Below are 20,680 nucleotides of genomic sequence, written 5' to 3' on the forward strand. Positions count from 1 at the left end.
GCTTGGTAAATTTGAAAATTTAATTGATTTTCAATGTTTAAATAGAGGAAGTTATATTCGCAAATTATTTATGAAACATTTAAGTGAGTATCAGGATTTCCCTCCAAGTACAGCTGAGTGGAAAACCCTGATTCCAGTTATCTTTTTCTTTATTTCCCTATTTTCTTTTTTTTCCGCACTTTTGAACCCCTCATCCCCAAGAGTCCTCATTGCTAACTTGAGAGACTGTGAAGTCCCTCCCTAATGTACTCAACCCTCAAGAGATCAAACAGGAAGTTGACAGAGCAGAGTAGGCTACCCTTGATGGATGAATGTGTGTACATAAATCACTTCCTCAAAGAGAAATTGTTCCAACTCACTCACTGGCAATGAACTGCAAAGGACACACACCATCGCCCGAAAAAAGGCTTTCCAAATGAGAAAAAAATAGATTAAGTTTCTGAAAATTGTCAAGTTTAAAAAAATGTACGTTACAGTAGCTGAATGAGGAAGCAACTGGCTGAGGGCTATTCTTTACTGCAGCCTAAGCTACTGGTTTTCCATTCTGTTCCTGCTTGTTTCTTTTTAATCCCAAAATTCTAAACTGGGTGGCAATGGAGATGGGTTCAGTGGTGAAATCCATTTTTTTTTTACTACCGGTTCTGTGGGCGTGGCTTGGTGGGTGTGGTGTGGCTTGGTGGGCATGGCTTGGTGAGCATGGCAGGGGAAGGATACTGCAAAATCTCCATTCCCATCCCACTCTGGGGCCAACCAGAGGTGGTATTTGCCGGTTCCGAACTACTCAAAATTTCCACTACTGGTTCTCCAGAACCTGTCAGAACCTGCTGGATTTCACCCCTGGATGGGTTGGTGCTAAATCTGGACAATGACCACCAGTGGAACTGAACACCTATTCCCCTGCTTATTGCCTTCCCCATCCTGACAAGAAAGGCAAGCTTCCCTGCCTGGCTCCTGGGTGGAAAGGTCTACCAATGCTTGCCTTTTCCTTTAAGGAATAGTCCTCTTCTCACTAATTATTATTAATTTCCTTTGCTTCCTCAGATATTTACATGCTTGGATGCCTTCACACCTGATTCCCACATAATCTGTTTTGATATTAAGACCCTTTCCATTAAGTATGCTCATTGCTCTGATGCTGTAGCAATCAAATTAAAGGAACAGGTTGTTCTTTGAGCCCGATACCCTTATATACATCCAAGAAAGCTTTGTAGCATGGAAAACTGATAGCTCAACTTCATTGAAACAAGGCAACAAGGTTCCTACATTGAAATTTAAATATATATATATATATTTTTGGAAAAATAAAGGAATGAGAAGGGAAGTACTGTGGACAGGCAGTGAGAAAGCACCCTTCACCCACCTTGGCGAAAAAAAATCAAAAGGATGATCAGTGAGAGATATAAGGGTTGAAGGTAGCAAGAATGTGAGAGCAGATGCCATCATCCTCTTCCGATTCTAAAGCTGAGGATAGTTCATTGACTCAATAGACCATTGTTGGGTCAATAATTTTTTGCTTAAAAAAAAAAACCTTGTGACCCAGTGGTGAAATCCAAATTTTTTACTACCAGTTCTGTGGGCATGGCTTGGTGAGCCTGGTGTGGCTTGGTGGGCGTTGCAGGGGAAGGATACTGCAAAATCTCCATTCCCTCCCCACTCCAGGGGGAAGGATATTGCAAAATCTCCATTCCCTCCGCAATATCCTGGGAGAAGGATATTGCAAAATCTCCATTCTCTCCCCACTCCAGGGGGAAGGATATTGCAAAATCTCCATTCCCTCCGCAATATCCTGGGAGAAGGATATTGCAAAATCTCCATTCCCTCCCCACTCCAGGGAAAAGGATATTGCAAAATCTCCATTCCCTCCGCAATATCCTGGGAGAAGGATATTGCAAAATCTCCATTCCCATCCCACTCTAGGGCCAGCCAGAGATGGTATTTGCCGGTTCTCCGAACTACTCAAAATTTCTGCTACCAGTTCTCTAGAACCTGTCAGAACCTGCTGGATTTCACCCCTGCTGTGACCAGCAAAGAACATGGCAACCTGGACCAAATGTCCGTCCAGGGCAAGAGCCAGTAATTGGAGAGAAGGGCATGCCAGCCACAGCAGCCAATGGTGGTAGAACAGAACAAAGTGGTAGAGATCGTCTACTTGAAGACCCAACTTGACTTGGGTCAAACAGTTTTGAATGGAAAACATGGGCAGAGGCTTCATTTGCAAATAGCCTGCAAGAGAGTGGTGTTGTAAGGATGATGGGTCAAGCAGAAAGTGGGAATCTGCCCTGAGAATTATACATCTATTGGTACACAGACCAATAGTGAGTCACTCTATCGGGAAGATGGGCGGTCTCTAAATATGCTATATAAACAAACAGTCTGACAGACAGACAAGCAGGCGAAATATACTAATGTTACTTGTTCACCTTGATATAGCTAAAATTTATTCTAAGGTTTGTTCGACATAGAAAGATTTTGTTTGTCTGACTGTAAAGAAGGGATATGCATCAGTATCATCCCAAATGAGGAAGGTTTATTTGGTGGATAGTGAAATATGGATTTGAGATGAACAAATGAAAGGAAATCCCCCAACATAAAATAAGCAACAGTATAAAATAAAATACAATCACTTCCATTTCCCTGAAGTTTTCCATTTCTCCTCCCCCTGTCCCAATTACTGTATTTTTCGGAGTATAAGACGTTCCGGACTATAAGACGCACCTACCTGTTTTGGTGAGGAAAACAAGAAAAAGAAATCTGTCTCTGCCTCCCAACAATTTTGCCTCGTTGCAGCAACCAGCAAACAGCCTGCTTTACTTTCATTTTTCTTTTCAGCATAGCTTGATTAGCACAAGAAAAAAAAAATCAGCTCCCAACAATTTACCTCCTTGCAGCAAGCAGCAGAGGCCCGCGCAAAACAGCTGAGAGCAAAACAGCTGAGAGTCAGGAGGCTGATCCTATCAACTTATGCTAATTAGGCTGTGTTGAAGCTGAAAGGAGCTGTTTCTTCTTGCTGCTTGCTGCAGGGAGGTAAACTGCTGGGAGGCAGAGCCAAAGGGTGGGGGCCAGTGGGTGGGTGGGGCTACATTCAGTGTATAAGACTCACCTAAATTTTCACACACTTTTAAGGGGGAAAAGATGTGTCTTATACTCTGAAAAATATGGTACCTAAAGTCTTTGCCTTCATTTGTAATTAGACCAGTCATTCCAATTCTACTATTTCTTAGCTGGCTACTCCCATATTCATTATGCTACAAAGGACAGCTGAGCCAAAGAGAGAAATCCAATTAAAAGGAGGGCATGGCTAGCTCTCCCATTAGGGAAAATGATTGGTATGTGTGGCATATCCCCACTAAGGTAACTTGTTGCCTTAAGCAGCAACAGAGGACCTTGTTCTGTTGCCAATACTGAAGGACAATGCAGGTGCCCTTCCATTTGACACCTGTCCTAGAATGAGAATGTCAGGTTCTGACATTCAAGGGTGCTTTGAAATAAGACTCCAAGCAACTGGGTTCCTAGTTGTAGAAATCTTTATCAAGCCCTCCGTCACGTTCCAAGAATCACCAACTTTCCAAGTGTGATATTGTCAGCGCTTTTGCGCAGTGCTCCCCACCACCATTTTAAAGGCTCCCGAACTCCACCCGTGACTTGGCCCTGCCCCTATCTCACGTTTCTTCTACAGTTAACCCACATCTGACCAAGCAAGCCAACCTACAACCTACATTAAACCTAGCCTGCTTTAACTCCGCTTTTCCTCTCGGCTCATCAGACCAGCTGAGGCTTGGCTTGGCTTGGCTTGGCTTTGTGCAGGCAAGGCCCCGAATTTCAGCTGTTTCCGGGACCTGCCTCTCAGTTGTGCAGTGGCGGCACAGGCTTTGGTGGTGATCACAGCGGTGGCAGCAGGCTCTGACGCCTAGGCTGGGCAACCTAACGTACTTCTGAGCATCGCCAGGTCAGCTCCCCGGTCCTGCTTGAATGACAGCCCCAAGCTGCGAGGCGCGGCATAGTGGGGCTGACAGAGAGAGACTATTCTCTTATTTTGTTCTAGGCAGCAAAATGTCTTGGACTAGCCTGAGGGGAGAAGGCAAAGGAAGGGAAGCAGGGGGAGAAAGCCCGTAATTATAGAAGCTCCCATATCCTTAAATATTATTCATAACCTGCAAGTGACTGCCTGTTGAGGGTTAGATTGGAAGGAAATACCTTGCAGAGCATGTTGATTCTTCTCTCTGATCCTTATGCATTCAGCAATGGGGATTTATATATTTGGTGCCATTTCAACGTTTGGGTGAGGTATGCTCCTTTTCCATTTGAGTACAACTCTCTGCACACCAAGTATGGATTTTCAATTCAGTTTCTTTTCAGGGCATCTAGAACACAGAGGGGAGAGCCAGTTTGGTACCGTTGGTAGTAACAGAGACCAGAAACTGGGAGAAAATAAATTCCAGTCCTGCTTTAAGCACAAAGCCAACTGGGTAAACTTGGGCCAGTCCCTCTCTCTCAGCCTTTGGAGGAATGCAAAGGACTACTTCCAGAAAACTGCCAGGAATAATCCAGGCAGTTGCTAACTTGAAGGCGTGCGCGTGCACACACACACACACACACACACACACACAAAATACCAAGGCTAATTTAATGAAAAGAAGGACTAGGTGTGACATGATAGCAGTGTTCCAATATCTAAGGGGCTGCCACAAGAAGAGGGAGTCAACCTATTCTCCAAAGCACCAGAAGACAAAACAAGAAACAATGGATGGAAACTAATCAAGGAGAGAAGCACCCTAGAACTAAGGAGAAATTTCCTGACAATGAGAACAATTAATCAGTGGAACAGCTCGCCTCCAGAAGTTGTGGGTGCTCCAACACTGGAGGTTTTTAAGAAGAGATTGGACAACCATTTGTCTAAAATGGTTTAGGGTTTCCTGCTTGAGCAGCGGGTTGTATTAGAACAGGGATGTCAGACTCAAGGTCCGGGGGCTGGATCTGCCCAGCGGGGTCCTTAGATCTGGCCCCATCCTGGAAACAGTGGAGGACTGGCCTGCGGTGCCTCTGCCAGCAAAAATGGAGCTCACAAGGGCCATGGGCGGCCCTCCTGAGCTCTATTTTCATGACAGATGGTTGCAGGAAGCCATCACAGCCAAAAACAGAGCTCGGGAGCCTGTTTTTGCTAGCAGAGCACTTGGGCTACCACAGGCATCCCTGACACGAGTGACATCGAGCTGGCCATTCCCACCCTGGCCACGCCCTACTGCCCCCCCAAGGTCAAACACAACCCTGATGCGGCCCTGAATGAAATCGAGTTTGACACCCCTGGACTAGAACATTTCCAAGATCACTTCCAAATTAACGTAATGATGGTTGATTTAGGTTTAACCCATGTATTGTATGCAGGCTTGTTTCCTAGATAATACCACCCTTAGCTGAAAAGTGTTTGAAGACTTCCTGTCATTATATTTGCATCTGCTTGATTTCTATACTTTTCTTAAATTTAAATCACGATTTTTGAAGATATACAATTACTTGGACCTGGTTCCACAAGAAGTTTCTCCAGGCTAATAACCTACTCTCCCTCCCTCCCTCCCTCTCTCTCTCCCTCTCTTTCCCTCCCTCCCTCCCCCCCTCTCTCACTTTGCTATGTTCCATTTCTGGCAGCTGCTTCCCCTCTCCACTATATTCAGCCTCCAAGTCTATAATGAAAATGCTGACAGATCCCTCCTCACGGCGGCATTAGCAAAGGCTGTTCTAATAAAGTGTATCTTTCAGTATGGATGTACACAATAAATTGCTATTCAAAGCTGAAGCCATGTCATTTCCTTCCCGAAACAGCAGAGAACATAAGAATGTCTTTGTGCTTCAGACAAGCAGTGATTTGGCTTAGTTCATTGTGTGGGTAAGTAAAAAATCTTTAGTCAGTCTCCTGCTTTTTCCTTCTTAGTCTTAATGCCAACAGTTGTTGCAGCTTTGAAGATTTCAGTCCAGAAGTTCAGAAGAGTCAATCCAGAGTGCTACATATTTCTCACACTTGATCAAATTGAAGCTTCTAGAATTTTTTTAAAAAAATGTATCAGACAATAGCACAAAATTATTGGACAAAGGCCTGCATAAAAGCACATATTACATATGGCATTTGTTGAGAGAGTTAATTCTTCAAATGCCTACTTTGGTAACAGAAACAATCAAAACAAAAATACATTTAGAACCATGTAATATCTTGCTGGAGGCCAGGCTGGTATGTTTTTGATTATAATGTTTCTGACCCTCACCTCAAAACCCTTTTGTGAAATGCCTTTATTCTAGATAACTTACTGACTAGCAAATGATCTAGGAGATTTCACAGCACATAAATTAATAGCTAATACAGTTTTCCAAATTCAGAGTCCATAATTAGAAAACCAGTTATACAATGTTCAATTGATAGCAGCACCTATCAAAACATTAATAAACATAATTAAAATTAGATTATATGGAAAACCATTTTACGATTAATTCTTTCAGCACAATTGCTCCAAACGTTAAGACTGAAATTACTTTTATGATGAAAGATAAGTATAAAAATTTCTTAATTTTTTTGGACTGATTCCCTTTCCTTCCAGGAAAATAATAGGTTTCTATAATTCTTTTATAGTGAGTACTGTTATCACATATATGATAACAAACTTATTTCAAAATAGTCTCATTAAATTGAATATGAGAATAAATGGATAGGGAATTCTTATATATAACCATAACTACCAATGTCATTATGTACTTTTCTTCTAGGGTAGGCTGTTTATCCATCTAGTTAATTTCATTTCTTTCTTTCTTTCTTTCTTTCTTTCTTTCTTTCTTTCTTTCTTTCTTTCTTTCTTTCTTTCTTTCTCTTTCCTTCCTTCCCCCTTCCTTCCTTCCTTCCTTCCTTCCTTCCTTCCTTCCTTCCTTCCTTCCTTCCTTCCTTCTTCTTTTAGCAATGCCATTCTGGATTTCATAGAGATATAACTCCTAGAACTATTTAGAAATGCCAAGGATTGATCCTGAGAACTTTTGCATTTAATACATATGCTGTACCATTCGGATGCATTCCTTCACTCAACGTATCATAGTAAAATTCTGCAGGAGGGTTGGAGGGTACATGGGTCTATCATCCTAACTGCCTGATAACAATACTGCTTGTTTATTGGCCATTCACAGTTACATTGGTGATAAAAAAGTAACTTTATCACCAATCTTCCCATTGTGACCTTCACAGTAAAGCAAAGGACAGCTGAAATAGGATTATAAGCATTGTCACATTTTCATTTAGCAACTACTTTACTTAACAACTGAGTTGTAGGTCCGAATTGTGTTCATTAAATGAGGTGTCTGGGTTCCAAGTAACAACCCCAACGAAAAAAAACTCTGAGGCTTGGATCTCCTCAAAGTTCCAGTTTATTAGAGATGTCATATTGGCACATCTGGGAAAACCGGAATCTGAAAGTTTCCAGGTTTTCTCCACCCAAATGAAAGTTCAAGTCCCTGCCTAGCACCCTCATGTCCATCACAAAGTCCAATCATCCACCATCCAAACTGAAGACACCTCCCAGTCATCCGACTCCAGGTGCCAGGGCAATGCGTCCTTGACTCTCTGAGAAAGGAAAGTTATTTTGACTACATATCATCTACACTCTATGCAACCCTCCCCCCTCCCATTTTCCCACAGAAGAAGATGTGGCAGGCCTGAAGGCCCAAATGTAAAAAATGGCTTCCAGGTCTGATACGAGGACTGCCTGTACTGAATTACTGTGGTCTTTTTGTTCCAAATTGTGAGTAATATCATATCTTCATTTGCTTCCACTGATCTAAGAATATACAAAATAGACAATGTGTTGTATGTTTTAAATAAAACTGAACATTACTAGAAAGTACTATTTTTAGTACTATTTATTTATTTTATTATGTGAACGAACTGTGAATAAGTGTAATAAATGCTTCTTATTTAGGAATATTCCTGCCCATTTGTTGAATAGTACATTGGGCTTTCCATCAAAATGGTTTAGCTGAATGCATGATCATGTGCCATGGAATAAAATGAATTGGGGGGAATTATTCATCCACACTATTTTTAGTATATTATATATATTTTTAATAAAGAATTTGGGAATTAATTCAATTAATTGTACTGTACCAACAATGACAAACTTACATGTGGGTTTAGAAGGTACACTTTTTCATTATTTCAGCATTAGTAACTAATGAGCAGTCCTTGCTTTTATTTTTGTGTCATTCTTGCATATAATACACGTTAAATATTTCACACAATGCCAAAATGCAGCTATAATTTATAGGCAGCGCTTCGATATCGTGCTTAGAAGACTTGTTTGGTTTTATTTGCCTAGGATTTCAGCTCATTTGGCTAGCTGTAAACATAATTACTATTCTCCCATACATCTTCTTGGTTCGTAATCACAGCGATATATTAGGAATGCACATAGATTCTGGCTGGGACAAAGAGACAGTGTACGTTCATTGTATCATATTCCATGTCTCTGTGGAAATGGTATCTGAAGTAATGTTCTGCATCATAAAATTGCAACGTCCTAATTCCCATACGTCTTCAGCTCATTAAATGTGGTTGCTGGATCCAGGGGTTAAAACAGATTGTCTGAGACAGACAAATGGAAGGTCTCCTGGGGCCATCGAAGCATCCAGGGAATTTAGGAAGGAAGTCTTGGTTATCCAGCCACCTAGAAAGACCAGAGGCTTCCTGGATGCGCTTTTCAGGAAAGCTGCAGAGTACTTCATTACTGGTTGTCTAAAACAGCAATAAATTAACATTCAGAATAAATTAAATGTGCTCGAAGCTAATATTTTGAATAATATGTCAATTTATGCAACTAACAGAGTGACATTATTACTGTTGTTACTGGTTTTATTTACAACTTTTGATGCCTTTTAAGTGGAGTCCTTTATCTGCTACTCTTGCAAATGAGAGAAATGAACCAATTGTACATAGACTTAAATACCGCTTCATAAAAGGGACATGGTGGCTCATTGGCTAAGATGCTGAGCTTGTTGATCGAAAGGTCAGCAGTTCAGCGGTTTGAATCCCTAGTGCCGCATAATGGGGTGAACTCCCGTTACTTGTCCCAGCTTCTGCCAACCTAGCAGTTTAAAAGTACGTAAAAAATGCAAGTAGAAAAATAGGGACCACCTTTGGTGGGAAGGTAACAGCGTTCCATGCACCTTTGGTGTTTAATCATGCCGGCCACATGACCACGGAGACGTCTTCGGACAGCGCTGGCTCTTCGGCTTTGAAACGGAGATGAGCACCACCCCTAGAGTCGGGTATGACTAACACATATGTGTGAGGGAAACCTTTACCTTTACCTTACCACTTCATAGTACTTTACAGCCCCTCTCTAAGTGGTTTACAGCATATTCCCCCCCCCAAAAAAAATTGAGTCCTCATTTTACCTATGAAGGATGGAAGGCCGAGTCAATCTTGAGCCAGTCAGGATCAAACTCCTGGCAGTGGGCAGAGTTTGCTGCAATACCGCATTCTAACCACTGTGCCAACACAGCTCATCATTCTTGCTGGACAGGCTAAGACGTCCCATTATTTTTAACCAGCTCTTCTTAAGCTGGAATTCTTTAGATTGTTGAACACCTTTCATAATTGATAGGCAACAGCTCTTTGCCTCTATTAGCAGTTCATGACAATCGCAATTTATGTGAAGACCTTCAGGTTAGGTAAAACTGTAAAACTAAGAATTCAAAATATATCACCAAATAATTTCCTGTATCCAAATTTTTAAATGTTTTATAAACCAGATATGTAGGCCTTTAATAGACAGAGGTTGGATTGATACCATACCATTCCTTTGATTAATTTCATTAATGTAGTTAAAAATATGCACCTTTGAGGATGATGTTGTCTTCTTGCATTTTAATTATACTAGATATTTAGACAGCAATATTAGTTCCAGGAAAAATTAAACTGACTTCCTCCCCGCCCCCCCCCCTTTTTTTAAAAAAGCAGAATTAATTTTCACACCAGCACTAAGAGTTGAAGACCTCTTGCTATTGCTTCACCCTATAACTTTTGTATCATGTTCCCCATTAGTTTAAGCATAACCTAAATTTTAAAAAGAAAACTTTAGTAAGAAGAGAGAAAGGCCTACCAAAGGCACAGAACAGAACAAGAACCTGTGCCGATTTAGATAATAAAGTTTTCTGGCCATCTGTTTTGAATGTTGGTCTTCACTTACAGTGGTTAGCATTTCCAGGCAGTAACCTATGTAAAGGAGAAGAAAGGCTTCTAAAGATGCCTTTAAATCAGGGGCGGGCAACTGTGGCCCTTTTACAACCTGTGGACTTCAACTCCCAGAATTCCTGAGATAGCCAAGCTGGCTCAGGAATTCTGGGAGTTGAAGTCCACAGGTCATAAAGGAGCCATATTTGCCCACCCCTGCTTTAAATGGATGAGTCACCCCTTTTGCAGCTGAGACTTATCTTGGGAGAACACAAAGTGAATGAGAGCAGCAGTTAAAGAGCAGCAGTTTTCATAAACATTGTACCAGGCAGTGGTAGCTGCTGCCGGTTTAACAACCGGTTCACCCAGCACCAAAAATGTGAGCACATACACACACACACACAAGCAAAGCAAGCGCACGCGGCCTTCTGAGCATTCATGCAGCTTCAAAAACACAGCGATATAGGATGGGATAGCACCAAGGCGGGTGGACGAGCCCACCTGCAGGTCACAACTACCAGTTTACCCAAACCCATCTGAACCAGCAGCAGCCCACCTCTGGTACCAGGGGAGTAAAATGTTAAGTTCCCCTCCCTTATTGGTTCGATTTATTTATTGGTTCAATTTGCTTTTTACAGTCCTGATAATAGCCAACCTTTCCTCCTCAATCTTGGATGATCATTTTTTAATAAAAAGCAGAAAAGTGTTATCCTTACTATTTATTTTATTCATTCGGTTTATATGCCACCTTTTCCAGAGACTCAGGGCGGTTTACAATGCGTTAAGCAATAGCCTTCATACTTTTGTATATACCTGCTTAGTAGGGCTTTCGGTTCCCCCCTAAGCAGTGTTCTTCTTCTTTTTTATACAAAGTCAGCTTATTGCCCCCACAAACCAGGTCCTCTTTTAAAGGTTTCCTTTAAATATATATACTGTCCATTTAAAATATATACATTTCCAAATATATTAGCCTCTGCTTGAGATCACCTACTAAAGCAGCTATGACAGCATGACATGCTTTAACTCTAGTAAGCCATATTATACTTCTTGGAAATCTAATTTACCTGGCTCTGATGATGCCTTTCTTCTTGAGTGTAAGCTAACACTGAGCTCCTGTCTGAGTTGCCCCTTGACTATGCTCTTGCCCATTTATTTGCTATAAGTGAATGCTGTTGATTTTGGGACCTTGACTGCTCAGCTATGCTCTTAACTTGTAGTATGAAACTGTGGTCAGAGAGTTGTCAGAGAAATAAGAAAGTCCAAGAAATGGAAAGCCTTCTTCACTCACACTCTAATATAGTTATTAATAGGTGTTAGGATATCCTAGTGCCAAGGACGCTTCCCTGACTAAATTTCTTTCCTGCTGTGAGTTTCCATTCTGGAAAGTACAGAATTCTGTACATTCTGGCAAGTGCAGAGAAGAGAAATTAAGATAATTAAAGGCCTGGAGACTACAACATACGGAGAATAGTTGCAGGGTAATAGATTAACAGAGTTGGAAGGGACCTTGCAGGTCATCGAATCCAACCCCCTGCCTAAGCAGGAGACCCTACATCTGCCTCTACCTAGGATCAAACTCACAACCTCCTGATTGTGAGGCAAGAGCTCCACCTGGAATTGGGTATGGCTAGTCTAGAGGGAAAAAAAAGGACTAAGGGTAACATGATAGCAGTCTTCCAGTATTTGAGGGACTGCCACAAAGAAGAAGGGGTCAACTTATTTTCCAAAGCAGACAAGACAAAAAAAAAGAAAAAGATGGAAAGTAATCAAGGAGAGAAGCAGTCTGAGGAAAAACTTCCTAACAGTGAGAACAATGACATAACCAGTGGAACGGCTTGCCTTCAGAAGTTGTGGGTGCTTCATCACTGGAGGTTTTTAAGAAGAGTTTGGACAGCCACTTGTCTGGAATGATATAGGGTTTCCTGCTTGAGCAGGGGGTTGGACAAGAACAGAGGTCTCCAACCAGTGGTGGGGTTCAAGTAATTTAACAACCGGTTCTCTGCCCTAATGATTTCTTCCAACAACCAACTGCTCAGAAAGTCAACAACCGGTTCTCCCAAAGTGGTGCGAACCGGCTGAATCCCACCACTGTCTCCAACCCTGGCCAGTTTAAGACTTGGGGACTTCAACTCCCAGTCATTCTTCCAGCTCTATTCTGATTGGTTGAAGTAGAGATGAAGTCATGCTATATGCTTTGGTTCCTGAGCTCACCTTCCCAGGGATACCCCATTACCAACTTAATGTCAAGACCAGTTTAACCTTCAAACTGAAAGCTGCAAGGAAATTCTAGGATGGTAATCTAACAGACTTGATGAGATGTGATAGAATAACTATCTCCATGATTATTTTTTTTTTATTCTTGTGAATCATTTTGGATATTTCAGTAGAACATTGGCATCAATTAAAGAATAAATATTACTAATTATGATTTTATTTGTTTTAGAAAAGGAAGTAATTTTTCCTGACAGGAGATTATTTTTTTAATAGGGACTACTTAAGTCGTATGTCCCATTAGGTTCAGTATTAATAATTCCCAGATAAATTACTATGCTGCCACTGCCAAAATAAATCTTACGCACTTATGTGTGGTAATTTGTACCATGTGCTTAGCTACTTAATGAGATTTTTACACTTACAATACTAATAAGTGAAAAGATACATTTTCCCCCTTTATATACTCATCTAATGTGTACTGTTCCTAATGATAGGAATAGCAGCTGGAACAATTCTATTCACAACTTAGATTCCTTCTCTATATAATTTTTTTGCTACCATTAAAACAGAGAGAGAGAAAAAAATCTGGAATAATTGTGGTCTATCTTTTAACAATTTTAGATATTTAATAACATTTTTTTCAGTGAATGAAAGCTTACTTCCTAAAGAATAACGAGCATATTTTAGAACTCGGTAAAGCTTTATAAATCAATTCAGAATCCAGATCCAAAACTTGGGCTGGAAAGCATAGTACAATCTGATTCAAAGTTTGGTATAGAGCAACATTTAGGAAAAATGGGGCTCTACCAGTAGTCTCCCATAATCTAGCATGAAAACAAACAAATGGCTGTTAAGTTTTATGACTGCTACTTTTTTAATGGAACAGGATGAATTTTGCAGACGCGCCAGGAGATTTTAAAGGGATAAAGCACGCCGAATTTCACAGAAATTAGGAGAGGAGTTTTCCAGCTAAGCTTTGTCAAAATCTGATTTTTTTATTTTTTTGTTATTTGTAAAGAGAAGACTATAATGGTCTCGTTTTTAGGGCCAAATGAAATTTGCAGATGCCCTCCATGGGGAGTATCCGTGCTACTTATCAGACAGATATATTGGAAGATTTTTGTGGAAAGGGAAAAAACCGTTTGCTCTATTTTTCAAGAGAATCTTTAAAGAGAATTAGTGTGAAGGTTAGATCAGACAAGGTTAGAAGTAGAGAGTCTTCAGACTGGATTGGCCATTACAATAACAATGCACAGGTGACACCTGTTATTCCACCCCAAAATTAAGATGCTCTCAGCCTATTAAACCACATGAGGTGGAGAAAGAGGCAAAGTTCTGAACTGTGCTTTCTTATGAAGATTTGCATGTTGCACTTTTTAATTGATGGCTTTTTTCTTTAACAGGTTTTTTTTTTTTTGAACTTGCAGTAAAGCATGCTTCTTAAAGGCAGGTTTATCACAGTCTTGGTCACTGGCTGGGATGCTTCTAGCTGTAGTATCAGTCAAGAAAAGCTTCTCAGCCAGAAGCTAAAGCCTGAGTATAATAACAGGATAACATGCAGCACTTTTCTGCTAAATGAATGAATGAATGAATGAATGAATGAATGAATGAATGAATGTAGTCCTCCCTGGACTTATGACCACTATTTATTTATTTATTTATTTATTTATTTATTTATTTATTTATTTATTTATTACATGTATTTATATGCCATTCTCCCGAACGACTCAGGGCGGTGAACACAAGTTAAGAAACAAGTACAATAAAATCCCATTTTAAACCAAATAACTAATTAATAGTAAATAATAAAACCCGGAATCAGAGTCAGCCTATTTGTTTGAACAGCCAAGTCTTCAGGTCCCGACGGAAGGAACGGAGATCAGGAACTGTCCGGAGCTTGGTAGGTAATTCATTCCAAAGGGTGGGAGCACCGACAGAGAACGCCCTACCACTGGGCACAGCAAGACGACATTGGCTCATCAATAACAATTGAGCCCAACATTTCTGTTGCTAAGTGAGACAGTGGTTAAGTGAATTTTGCCCCACTTTATAACCTTTCTTGCCACAGTTGTTCAGTGAATCACTGAAGTTATTAAGTTAGTAACACAGTCGTTAAGTGAATCTGGGTTCTCCATTGATTTTGCTTGTCAGAAGGTCACAAAAGGTGATCACATGACCCCGGGACACTGCAACCATCATAGGTTTGAGTCAGTTGACATTGTAACTTTGAATGGTCACTAAATGAATTCTTGTAAATCAAGGACTACCTGTAGAGTTTACCAAACAAGCTGATGTTCCTCACAAAAGACCATCATGTCCCAAATCTGGATGAAATGAGGGTGTACTCCTTGCAGTCAACTCCCCATCATAGCTCTGCAGATTGGAACTGATCCAAATTGGCCTTGCCCAAATCCGAGTCTCGGAGTGTCTCTGTTCCTGATTTGTACTTCTGGAGATTTGAAGTGCTGAAAAAGTAAGTGAGCATTCCTTAAAATAAATTGGTATTGCTTCTCTAGAGGAGCAGGAGAGGCAGTAGGGCGGGGGAGAGATTTGAAGCAGATTTCTGAACCAAATTTGTGCCTCTATCTAGTAAGAACCTGCTAAAGGTCTATTCTTAATGCATGCAACTGTTTCTGAAGTGGCAGCTCCAATCAAGCCAATTCTGTGAAATGTTACTTCATGAATGGGATAAATTCTCAGCATTTGCTAAAAATGGTATTCCTATAATACATTTAGTTAGAGTTCCTAATATGAAGAAAGGAGCCAGGCTTCAGCAATCATGGGCAGCAAATTTGTTTCATTTTCCCATAGCTTGTTTTCCTATTCAATTCAATTCAGAATATAACTGGAAGGGACCTTTGAGATCTTCTAGTCCGACCCCCTGCAATTTCAGTGGCTGTCCAGTCTCTTCTTAAAAACCTCCAGTGATAAAGCACCCACAGCTTCTGAAGGCAAGTTGTTCCACTGGTTAATTATTCTCACTGGTCAGGAAGTTTCTCTTTAATTCCAGGCTGTTTCTGTCCTTCATTAGTTTCCATCCATTGCTTCTTGTTCTCCCTTCTGGTGCTTTGGAAAATAAGCTGACCCCCTCTTCTTCATGGCAGCCCTTCAAGTACTGGAATACTGCTGTCATGTCACCCCTAGTCCTTCTTTTCTCCAGATTAGTGACTCCCAAATCCTGCAACCATTCTTCATAATCTCCAGGTCATTAATCACCTTAGTCGCTCTTTGCATTTTTTCCAAAGTCTCGACATCTTTTTTGTAATGTGGTGACCCAAACTGGATGCAGTATTCCTGGGGTGGTCTTACTAAGGATTTATAAAGCGGTAATAATACTTCCCATGATTTTGATTCTATGCCTTTGTTTATAAAACCAAGGACTGTATTAGCTTTTCTGGCTGGTGCCACACCCTGCTGGTTCATATATAAGTGATCACTCACTAGGATTCCAAGGTCCCTCTCACAGTTTCTGGTTTTGAGCCAGATTTAACCTAATCTGTACTTGTACCTTTGGTTTTTCCTGCCTAAGTGTAAAATCTTGCTTTTCTCCACATTAAATTTCATTTTGTTTGATAGGGCCCATTTTTCAAGTCTGTCAAGATCCTTTTGTCTTCTGGGGTGTTGGCTACTCCTGTCAGCTTAGTGTCACCTGCAAATTTGATGAGTTCCCCTTCTATTTCCTCATCTAATTCATTTATGAAGATATTGAAAAGTACTGGGCCTAAGACGGAACCTTGTGGTACCCCACTGCTTACTTCTGTTTCTAAACTGGATTGCAAGACTTCCTCAATGACATGAAGAAATTGGTTTGACACATTTGCAGTGGAAAAAAAACCACAATAAAAAGGTTAACTACATTTTACAATCCTTTAGGAATTGACCTTGAGGTTTAGGCAAGCTTTAAGTTTCTGAAAGTCAAAGATCCAGGCAGCAGTTCTGGAATTTCTAAGTACATCTGGGATAATAGAGATCTTTTCTGAGACATGAAGAATGCACCAGTTTGTCAAACTAATGTAGTTAAGGGCAGTTCTTCTAATCTATGATGAATGGATTCTAGTTAATGATCTGTGGATCTAGGGGTTCTCATTAAAAGCTGTTTTTATGCTCCAAGGCCTTAAAGATGGAGATGGGGCTAATCCCATATTTTACTGTCTTTTATTTGCCTAACCAAATGACTCAAGCATCTGTTTATAATTCACTCAGAGTTTTCAGAATCTTAAGGGGAAACACTAGATGAACTGAGCTGAAGATAAACTTAAATTGAGCTAGATAATTTTAAGCTCACTGATACAAATGGGCGTGGTTGATGATCCCAGTTTTTAATGGATCAGTTAACATGCTGTCTCTGATGTTTTCTTGTGTTTTCTTTTTATTTAGTTGAATTTCAGAAAGCTATGGTTTCTACCATCTTTGCTATCACATCCTCACAATACAGAATGTGTTATAATTTAAACTTGTACTCTCCAATATATTTCCCTATGTTTGTACCAGTGGTGGGTTCCTCCCGGGTCGGCCCAGTTCCGCTGAGCTGGTAGCGGTGATGATATGACGTCACCGAACTGGTTCTGCCCCCCCCCCGCCGCCCCCGCCCTCCCATGTTATTCTTACCTTTTATTTGGCCCCACCCCCAATCTATTGCTGCCTCCTGAGTCCCAGCTGATGGCTAGACAGAAAAAAACTGTTTAAACTCTTGCCCCTTCAAAGGGGCCGCCCTACAGCTGATCAGTGTAAAAAGAAAACAAATGAGTAGACCGGTGCCTGCAAAAATAAATGGGAAGACCAGTGCCTGCAAAAATACATGAGTAGATCAGTGCCTGCAAAAATAAATGGGTAGACCAGGACCTGTGCTAAATCTTAAATAATTGTCACATGACCATCAAGCTATGCCCAGAAAAAAGCCACACCCACAGAATCAGTAGTAAAAAAATTTAGAACCCATCCCTGGTTTGTACAGAGAAAAGATCACCCTAGAATTCAGTGACACTTCAATCAGAATAAAGCTGGAAGAGACCTTTTCTAGTCCAACCTCGGCTCAAGCAGGAGACCCTACACAATTTCAGACAAGTGGCTGTCCAGTCTTTTCTTAAAAACCTCCAGTGATGAAGCACCCACAACTTTTGAAGGCAAGCCATTCCACTAGTTAATTGCCCTCACTGTTAGGAAATTTCTTCTTAATTCCAGGTTGCTTCTCTCCTTGATTAGTTTCCATCTGTCGGTTTTTGTTTTTGTTTTGTCTTTAAAACTGAAGTTTTAAACCCCTCCAAGTTTTCAATCCTTGGGTTTTTATCAGAGGCCAATTTCATAGAACAAATTACCATGATCACATTCAAACCCGACTCTTTGTCAGTGCTTCAGGGCTAACTTTCCACACCGAGAAGCGTTCTCCTTTTCTGTGTCTTCATTGACTATTCCAATACCCAGCTTCCACAGTATTTCACTGGCCCATTCCAGCCTTCCCTGGATATTCTTCAAATCTATCACCTCCTACAGCCCCCTACTGCTTCCTTACTAGATGAAGCCGTTTCTAACAATCTGGTAATAAGAAGCCATCACAGGAAGGAGCAGTGCTGCTTTTATCTGTGGGAAAACCGGTTCTACAGCCCAGATGCTAGAATCCTTTAATTGCTGAAACTTGGCTGTGCAGAGGCAAGCATTGCAATCTGTCTCCCGCCGTTGCAGCGCTGGTAAATCTATATCCAGGGAAAGGGTGGCCTTAACCGATTCCCATACACGAAGCTTTGTTTATCAACATGCTAGGAAGAACAGAGCCCAAGTGTTTGTTAGATTCCAAATGTTTGGGACTGACAAGTGAAAAATGTTAGAAAAAAAACACTTTCAGTATTTACTTAACCTCGTAACTCAGTTTATTAGGGAGGGTCCATTCTTTGTAGTTTAGGTAATGGGTTCACCACATGTTTATGCTCTTAAGGGCTTGGGTAAGATGGCTAACACCTATTTTTCCACCTCCTGCCTCAGAGGTTAAGACCCTGCTCTGTGTTGCTGGTTTAGTGCTGTGGTCCATTCCCCATATATAATTACACTCATCCCCTCCAGTGAAGGAAATCCCTGAGCCTTTGTACTAACTGCAATGTATCATGCCCCCACCCACCCCAAAAAAGGAGAGTTACTCTTTTTTAAAAAAAATGCAATAAAACTTTCACATTATTAACTTCCTCTCTTTTTAGCGGAAGACTTTTAAAAAAGGCCATTGTACCACATTAAAGGCTTTCGCATCAGACTCACCATTGGCTAATGAGCCGCCTGGTGTCCCATGCCACACACAACTGCCTTCAAGTGCTGCTTTTAACTTAACCTTGATGTAGTGCCAGGAATGTGCACGGATCTACTTTGATAGTAGTAAGGGAAAGCTAATCTTGTGAACATGCTTTGAAAATATGTGTGAGATTTAGATTTGAATGTTAATTAATTGAATAGAGCCTCGTCTATAGGAACAAGAAGGCATATCATCTGTTCTTAATAATAGTTCATTACTCATCGTTTCCCCTTTCACAGAGTCCCTTTGTTTTCCCATGGCTTGCATTATTGCTAATCTCTATAGTCTCATCTATTGAATTATTTTAGTGCATGCGATAGGAGACAGACAATTTGGTATAAGGGTTAAGGCAACAGGCTAGAAACCAGGAGACCGTGAGCGCTAGTCCTGCCTTAGTGGTAGGAGCCATGGTGGCGCAGTGGTTAGAAGGTAATATTGCAGGCAAACTCTGCCCGCAGACAGGAGTTTGATCCGGATGGGCTCAAGGTTGACTCAGCCTTCCATCCTTCCCGAGGTCAGTAAAATGAGATTGTTCAGGGCAATATGCTGACATTTGTAAACTGCTCAAAGAGTGCTGTAAAGCACTATGGAATAGTATATATGCAGTGGTGGTTCAGACCGGTTCAGGCAAACCGGGAGTTCCAACCGGGGCTAGCCCCGCCCACCCACCCTGGTGCTATCACATGCACTCACATTTGCAAACCGGTTGTTACAACCAGCAGCAGCCCACTCCTGTATACATGTCTATGTGTTATTGCTATTGCTATATGACAGCTATCCAGACCTCTCATTCAGGTTAGGAAATTCCAATTTTACTTATAATTATTATATTTATTCAGATGTGTTATTACCAGCCATTTACTATAATCCTAAAATCTGTACATCACAGATCACTCATTCACTCACTCTCTCACACACAGGCACACAGAGACACACACACACTTAGAGTTTTTTTTGACATTCCTAGTACCAGATTTTCACGTACATCCACAATTCACACAGGGAAGGAAAGAAGGAAGGAAGGAAGGAGGGAAGGATCCTCTATCAAACAAATTATTATAGTTCCTGGACAAGTAGCAAGAATTTGACATTTAGAGAAAGCCTCATTGGAAGAGTACATGATTATAATGTAAAAACATCCCAGGTTTGATTGACAGCATCTCCAGTTTCAAAATATCAGGTACCTAAAGGATGGAAAGTTTTCTGCTTAACTGAAAGTCTCCAGAGCATCTACCAATCAGATTACATCACTCTGGAGTGGATAGGCAAATACACTTATCTCCTCTGGGACACTCCCTTATGTTCCTAACTTGCAAAAATAGAATAATAAAATATTAATTATCATGTGTGTCATCTTGGCAAGGAAAATCCGTAGCATGAGAATGATGAAAGATTACTGAAGGAAAGAAAGCCCTTATGCATAGCAGTAATAATTGTTCAGATCAAGGTCCTGTCATTTATACGATATTCCATTATATCATAGACTTTCCACACGAAATTTCAGGACTTGGTCTACTGGACTAGATTCCTTTTCTTGTCAGCAGCTTCATCTGCCCCAATTCACCGCAAGAACAGAAAAGCTAAGATTGAAATCATAGACGTGAGCCTCGTGTTGACAAAGAGAAGAGCAGAACTCATTCCCTATGCGTTTTGTAGCCACTCTCTCAACTGTTCACTCAGCTGTGTGCTGCTCAGTCATACTGCATCTGTGTTGCACTCTGAAGTATTAAATAATGCACACACAGGATGTGTATGAGTGCAAAAAGCTCGGGAGATGAGTGAATAATTAATACGAGTATTTCTTCTTGTGTTCGTTGATACTTGCTCACTAAATTTTATCATTCTGAGGCTTCAGAAAGAGAACTTTAAGCACAATATTTCCCTCCTCCTCTTTGGGGGGTATTATTAATGATTGATTGCATCTGTTTACAAATTCTGCCTTAGGAATTTGGGAGTCCTTCCTGCCACCCCAATCCTTCAAATCCGTTTGAATT

This window comes from Pituophis catenifer, unplaced genomic scaffold, assembly GCF_029215685.1.
Source record: "Pituophis catenifer annectens isolate HBS135680 unplaced genomic scaffold, rPitCat1.0.hap2 SCAF_1, whole genome shotgun sequence".
In the NCBI taxonomy this organism is placed as follows: domain Eukaryota; kingdom Metazoa; phylum Chordata; class Lepidosauria; order Squamata; family Colubridae; genus Pituophis; species Pituophis catenifer.